The following is a 7885-nucleotide window of genomic DNA, read 5'->3' on the forward strand; positions in this document are numbered from 1 at the left end:
GACCATCAGTTTCTCATTAAAGGATCAGAAATCTTCATGAACAAGTGACACTAGTCAAGATTTAAAACACATTTTGTATTTGTATGCATTAAATCCACATCACTAGTTAAAATACATGTGGAAGCAAAGTTTCTTTCCAAAAAAAAGATGTAACAGCCAGGAACTGAAATCAGCAGATAGAGCAGTTTTCCTTTAAAAAAGTTACGCCACAACATTTTAAGTTGCAAACATCACAAGAGTAATAAGGCAAAAATGAGCTATGCTCATAATCATCGTACCACAAGAATGGTAGTGGCCAGTGGATAAACACTACTTTCATCCAAGTCACTCAGTTCTTTTAGCTAACCAGAAAGTTACATTCTGAGGAAAAGAGGATTAAAACACATGATGAAACAAATGTCTGGCTCAAACACCTTATAACTGTACTGAATCAAGTAGTGCTTGATAGATAAAAGCATATTTAGAAATCACACCAGCAATGTCTTCCCTTTCTCTAGGCAAACATCACAGGAAGCGTTTGATACTGGCCTTCTAGGTACACTTAGATTTGACAAAGAAAGGTAACAAAGTAAACATCACTGAGTAGGAAGTTTGACTATTAAAAGTAAATACATATAGAAATGCTCCTTACAGCAAACTACATTCACATTCTGAAACACACTAAGGTAAGGCTTCCAAGAACCATCTAGACACCCTCCAACTTATCCCCCCCCCCCCCAAAAAAAACCAAGTGTATTTATTGTGGGGCCAAAAAGCCCTTACCCAAGACTACTTGAACCTCAGAAGGCAGCACAGCTAACAAGAATCAAATAGTCTGATAACAATGAGGTTGTGCAAAACCTGAGAACTTCTCTCCTTTAGGTCCAGAAGGCATTTGAGGGAAAACAGATATTCCAAGATCCCCCTAAAATTACTTTGCTTACAGTGAACAGCACCTTTTAAGAATGTAAACCAATGTGAACAAACACCTGAGGGAACCAGGCTAATAAGAAGGTACTGCAGTCAAGGAACTTTTTATTTTATCTGTTCTTTTCCAATGCTTTCCCCGTGTGGGCTTCAGGGATGTGGAAAAGGATAATGGAGATCCCACACTCTCTGATTCTGGATGCTCAGAGAATAAGGAGTTCCAAGAAAGCATTCCTGAAGTATTGAATCACATTACACAAGCCACTAGGTAACTTCACAGTTTCTTTCAAGATTTTTAAAAAGCCAGCAGAGTTTCAAGACTATTACAAAAATAATAAAAATATATATAAAAAAAAAATCTAAAGTCACTTCTTGCATACGGCATGCATGCCACAGAACCACTTAGGAGAAGCATTTTCCTTAAATCCACATTACAATACCCTTACAAGGGAAGGAAAAGTAAGAGATTAGGCATCGTACAAAGTAAAACAAGTTATCTTTTTATTGTCTCAGATAACATTAATATCTCATAATTTGGTTTCACTCTAGACATTTAAGATCATGACATTTACTTTATGCATTGATTACTGGAACTCAGTTGTGCTTAGCTTCTTTTTGTAATTCTTAATGTATCTGAATTTAATGGAAAAGGTATTTTGCTGTTGTTTAAATAGGACACTACATGTGTTACGCAGCATTTCAAAATGTAAGGACAGATTAGTCTGATTGGATTACAATTCTGAATTAAGATCAATCTGATTCATCTCTTGGCAGTTATTTTAGTCTATTTAATAATGGTACAGTTCTGGACAATAGTATGTTTGGGAAAGTAGGGGCCCGCTCTTCAAAAACACCTCTGAGAAACTGGAAGTCGGGTAATCAACACCTGACCTTACACAATAGTCTTTTTCTCACTCAGCTTCAAGGATCTTTTAACACCAACATACTGAGAAAGGCCATAATAGAACAGGCTTATGAAAGGTGTTGTCCAGATAACAGTTCAAATTTGAATTCCAATGCTCATAAGAAAACAATCTCATCAAATCCACAGCACCACTTTCAATCCTAGTAATAGTTTATAAAAAGCCATTTCAAATACTGTTTGCAGAGCTAAATGAATTGTTAATGGCACTATCCGGTCAGCTACAAATCACCACTTGTAGTAACTTTTACTTGGGGGGGAGGGGAGAGGAAGCTCAGGGAAAAAAAAGCAAGCCTTTCTTCATAGTAATATTCCATGTCAAAGTAAAGAACCCTGAATGATTAAGTCATCACATTAACAAGGTCAAGAGTTGTAAAAAGGCTTCAACTGATTCATAAAAATACAAAACATTTTGAAAATAAACTTAAAAGACCATCCTTGAAGGCTGTAATAAAGGCTGTACTCAAGCAGCCTTCTCAGTCCCAGCTCATTCACTTTTAGGCTAAAAGTTCATCTCAAACATTATTTTAAACACTAGGATGTGATCTATCTATGAAGAGAACACTCTACTCAGACCTATGACTAGAGTTCCCACATTAGGATCGGGTTGAGTCTATTACTGAAACATGATCCAAAATCAGAGTCACAAAAACTTTATATAGCTGAACAGTGTAGATGGCTACGTGGGCTAGCAGACAGCTAAGTCATCAGGACCATCACGCACTTGTCTCAGATGTAAACTCCTATTCACCTAGGTCCCAGCAACAGCCTAGTAGCATTTCTAAAGGACAGAGAAGGAATCAAACTCGGAGCTTTACAGAAATCTCAAGCAAACTAACAATGTCCTCTATCTCTTGTCTAAGCAAGATAAAATGTAGATCTGAGAGAGGAAATCAATGTTTTGGGCAAGAGGATGAATGGTCTGTATCTTAACTAGAACAGATCTCTGTATCAGTAGTTGTGTTCTCACTATATACAGAGGTGCTAAGCATTTCATACCTTATGTAACAAGTGGTAAGCTTCAATATCATTTTTGTTCTTGCAATTTTTATACAAAACCATCCACCAACATGAAAGCTGCATTAGGTCAAATGAATGCCACATTAATTCTGAAACCATATACAGGCAGCTTCTTTCTCTGCTCTCCCACAGGTGCGAAGACCTCATTCAGGAATGCATACAGGCATAAACATGAYGTGAGTAGTCTACAGACATTACAAATTCTCAATTTAGTTTCTCCTTAAAGCTGGTTAGAGAAATGATACCAGAAGGCAACGCAGTAGTCTCTGCTTATGAAAATAGGCAGTGTTATCTCAGAGTATGTTCATGCCACCTCACAAACAAAACATTATAGCATAATTATGACAGTCACCACACCCAATACTCCCTGTCAAGCTCAATTATTAAAAATTAGAATGTATTCTTWGTGAATGAGAACAGCTACCAACTTTGGATAATTTAGTGTAAACCTGATCCACCTCTCATTCAGAAAGCTCAGGATGTTGTGCAAAATAAACCAAGGTATAATTTCAAGTTAAAAAATAGGGTGTGGGGGGGGGAGAATTGGCAAAATTGTCCTGCAAAAGGACAGGAAGACAAAATTAAGAAACAAGAAATTGTTTTATTTTTAGAGGGGAAAAAATCCCCAAAGTCTAAGAACATTCATTTACAGATGGCATAAACCAAGCAATGCTTAGAGTGTGAACTATCTGTTTTTTGATACCTGGAAGTTCTAGCTCTGACCTGCCTCATGCATCAGATGTCTGGAATGACTGTCTCAAAGTCCCTCAGCTAGAAGCTAGAACTGGCCCACACAAAACAGAAAGATGGATGAAATTAAACAATGCTTTCTCACCTTTTCTTTCAAGGGTACAGACTTAAGTATGGCAAATAGAACAAGAAAAGGAGAGTTTAGATGCATGACTTGGAATAAAGAAGATTGCTTCAGGCATATGAAGAAAGAAGCAATAGAAAGATAATACTCCCTTACACATTGGACTGCTTCTGTTTCAGTCATCCCACATACAAAAGAAAACGATACGAGGAACAGCAGTTATACACATACACTCCAGAAAACAACCAATTAACAGCAGGGAGCCCTACAGGATCCTGAGCTTAGCTCAGAGGATATTGGAGGAAACCAACCAACCCACCCCAACATTGCAATGCAATGCAACTACATTATCTGCCTGGTTTTATACATGCCAATCCAAGAAGGGACAGCTACAGTAATAGCCCATCTGAATGATACTTTCATTTACAGATAAATTAGTAAACCCAAACTTCTTTCACTCCGACATTTTCTGGTTAATCTGGACACCACTTCTCCCAGTGAAGGAAGGTTGCCAAGCACCATYTATCCTTGGAAGCATCTTGCAGGCACTTTACACCTCAACCTCCAATGAGCTGAGATCATATTTAAGTCCATCAGCTTGCCTACTGTCTGACTTCCAGAACTGCATGCCATTTCATCAATATTTTTCATATTCTGAGATATCTGTAATGTCCACGTTTGTCCAGATTTGCAATGCTATCTTTACAGATGCATAGTTATATACATATATATATATATACACACACACACCTATATACATATATATGTAAGTACTTAAAGCTACAGCATGCATGCAAACCTGGTCATGTATTTCCACTAATGAAAAGGCAGCAAGGCAACATATGTTTCCAGGAAGATCCAAGCCTTTGACAGCTATCAAGGCCCACAGAAACTTGAACACACAGACACACACACGCGCAGGAGCACCACAACAGACTTAAAAACAGCAAGCAATAAGCATCTAGATACAAGTGCCTGAGGAAGCTAGCATGAGGCAGAGAGCTGGGAGCTACATTTTTTCCAACTTAAAAAGGAATTCTTCTGATGCTAGAATTAAACCAATACCCAAGCTACACACAAGATCTACGGATGCATCTTACAGGCAGGACTGAGTGCAACAGCTAACTTTGCAGGCAAAGTTTGCAGAGGTAGAGGAGGTCCAAGATTCAGGTCAAAGATAGTTTTGTACACCCTTTGCCTCAGTGAAGTGAGGATATTTAAGACATGTTTTATTAAATATTACAGAATGTCTACATTCAGGAGTTGTCACCTAAGTGTATCTTTAAGCACAGCTATCTCAGCAGCAGTTGCAAAAGCTGAATCTAAGTTAGTCACACCTGGCATCAAACTGAGCTCTCCTGCTCATACAGTAGCTGTCAAATTATCTTTGTTTCTTTAAGTTATCTCTCTTCAGATTTCTCTTCATTCATGTTTTTTTGAATAAGAGATTGGAAGCTTACTTCTGCAGCTCCTTCTGCTGGGATGGTATGACCATAACGCAAATACGAACTTCCAACAGTATGAATGTTAAGTCTCAGATGGGCTCTGAGGTATAGGTGCTTCAAGGTACTCATTTTTTTTYCCCTTAGCCAACATTACTGGAAATGCTGTGGGACAGACTGCTAACACAACCTTCTTCAGGAAGGGGAAGGAAAGAACACTTTTCCAGTTGCATTAAAGACAGTTATCTGATGAGTTCACTGCATTTTTTCCTACCGGTCCTAAGGGGATGCAGGAATACAGCAGCTAGTGAATGGCAGTTCCAAAGGTCTCCTTGCCTTGCCTGGGCAGGACTAAAGAGGGATGATTGACCAACATACAGCCCTCAGGCATCCCTCATTAATCCTGCCCAAGCAAGGTAACAGGATACTGGGATCTTGGCAAGTACTATGAAAACAACCAACACTTGACTCTGGCACCTTCAATATTCTGAAAATTCCTAAACTGGAAATGTAAGAACAGCTGCCTTGGACAAAAGGTTATTACTGTGCAAATATTTCACTGATGCAGAGTAAGAGCTTCTCTGAAGCAACAATTGCTTCTCAGTAGTTACACAAATGACCTACCTGATGTACCAGTAAGAGATATCATACACGCTGATCCCAACCACCTACTTTTACAAATTAACTTCCTAGATCCCTAGCCCTCTAGAATTCATTTTTTCCCCAAATATAACAGCTTTATAGCAACTATTTTGTAACCACAGATCTCTCTTACCCTTAATTCCATCTGAAATTGGTGTAAATAACCAGGGAGGTTATGTATAAGGAGGAAAAAAAGGCTATGGGATAATCTGAGATGATCTGTTGGAAAGCAATTCTTACACATACTTAGAACATCAAGCAGAGAATGGAATGAGTAAGGTGAAATTAGCAAGCAAGCCAGTATTAAAAAAAAATAAGTTGAGGAAAAAGCTGTGGAACAACCTTCTCACCATATCCTTTGTATAAAGTCCAGATCCCACTAACAGACTTTGATTTTTTTTTTTAACTGTCAACAGTATAAAGCACCTGAACAATTAAAGTGAGATAGCACACTTAGGAAGTAGGTTTTGGATAATTTAGATCTATGCTGGCACTTTACTCAAAAATCTTGGCTGATTCATTTTTTTTTTAAAGTCTTTCTCTCAAACTCGAGATATGTCCCCAAGGCCTTAAAAGTTGATCAAGAGCTTCCTATGTAGAATACCACAAAACACTGGGATATACTCCAGCCTTCAAAAACGAAAATATATTTTCCTCCTCCTCTCTCTTCCTTTCCTCCCAAAATAAGCTAACAGCAATAACCAAAACACTAGTTCAAACAGAAGATAAATGTTGTTAGCGATGCTTTGAATGTTACAGGGCCACACATACATCAAATCTAATTCAAAGTGAAAAAYGAAAACATCTGAAAACTCAGAGAAGCACTAGGAGGCAGAAAAAAAAACAGTGGTAGCATGGTACCAAGGGGAAAAAAAAGAAAAAAGAAAAACCAATCCAACWTATTGGTAAACAAAAGTTAAAAAGCCAGAAGAGCTGCTAAAACAAATCCTAAAACAAATTTCTATTATTGACAAAGACCTCACAAATCAGTAGTTGTACTAAACTGTGGGGGGAAAAGGGGAAACCACCGTTTCACAAACCCTAATCATTACTAAGGAACTGTTCAAATTTAACAACTGTGAAAGGCACACAGTGTGCCACACAGTCTGCGCTAACGATCATAAGAATAAGCCAACAGAAGGAGACAGTGGAGCTCCAACTGTATTTTAATAGAACTAAGACTTCAGAATGAAGATTGTAATAGACAGCATCTTCAGACCACTCCTGTATGTGATCTGCTAAATATTTAACAGGCTGATAAACAACATTTCCASAGCACTAGTAAGATCATGATCATATCTGGATTGAGCAGCAAGCTTTATGATGTGTACATACATAATTAGAAGCTTATTTGTTACCTTACATCACTATTCACCTGAAGCACAAAATTACTCTGTAATTTAGCTACAGTCCAATGCAAGCATGATGCTCCCACATTTCTGGGAAGATTACATAGGACATTTAGAATGGAACTTATTCCAAGAACTTAAAACAACTTATTGATAACAGTAAGTTATCAGATCTTTTACCAGAAGGATATCTGAGAGCGTAAACAGGGTTCTATGGAGACTGTAGGAATCAGTTCCCTRCCTCTTTCAAACTAAAGAAATTCAATTCAAAGTCAGAAGAGTATCTAGAATAAAAAAAAAAAAAAAGCAAAAGTCAATACCTCAAGAACTTACCTTCAGACTTTAACTTTGTAAGAACAAAAATCAGGTAGTTGTTAAAATCTGGATACTGATTGAGTTGTTCTAGTTTCTGGAGAGAAAGACTGTTAAGGAAAATTGAATCTTCACACACAGCAGAGAGCTTTCCAGATACAATAACTATTAAATGGAGTTATATACTTTTACTGTTGCATTTCATATAGCTGTGACTACAAGCCCACAATGTACAGAATAAGATCTATTTGAAAATAGTTCACGTAGTTTTAATACAAAAGCTTCTCCCCACGCACAAAAAAGGCATTTCAACACCAAAACACAAGTACTTATTTGATAAACTGTTCACTTACTTTGTATTAGACATACATTTCTTTATGATGCTAACTAGCTGCAGCCTCAGCTTTAAAAGAATTAATTTAATTGTAAATGGCCACACACTTTGTACCACACAATTTATGCTTATCCACTGTCTCCT

Source organism: Rhea americana, unplaced genomic scaffold (assembly GCF_003343005.1).
Source record: "Rhea americana isolate MKP2758 unplaced genomic scaffold, rheAme1 scaffold_74, whole genome shotgun sequence".
Taxonomy (NCBI): Eukaryota; Metazoa; Chordata; class Aves; order Rheiformes; family Rheidae; genus Rhea; species Rhea americana.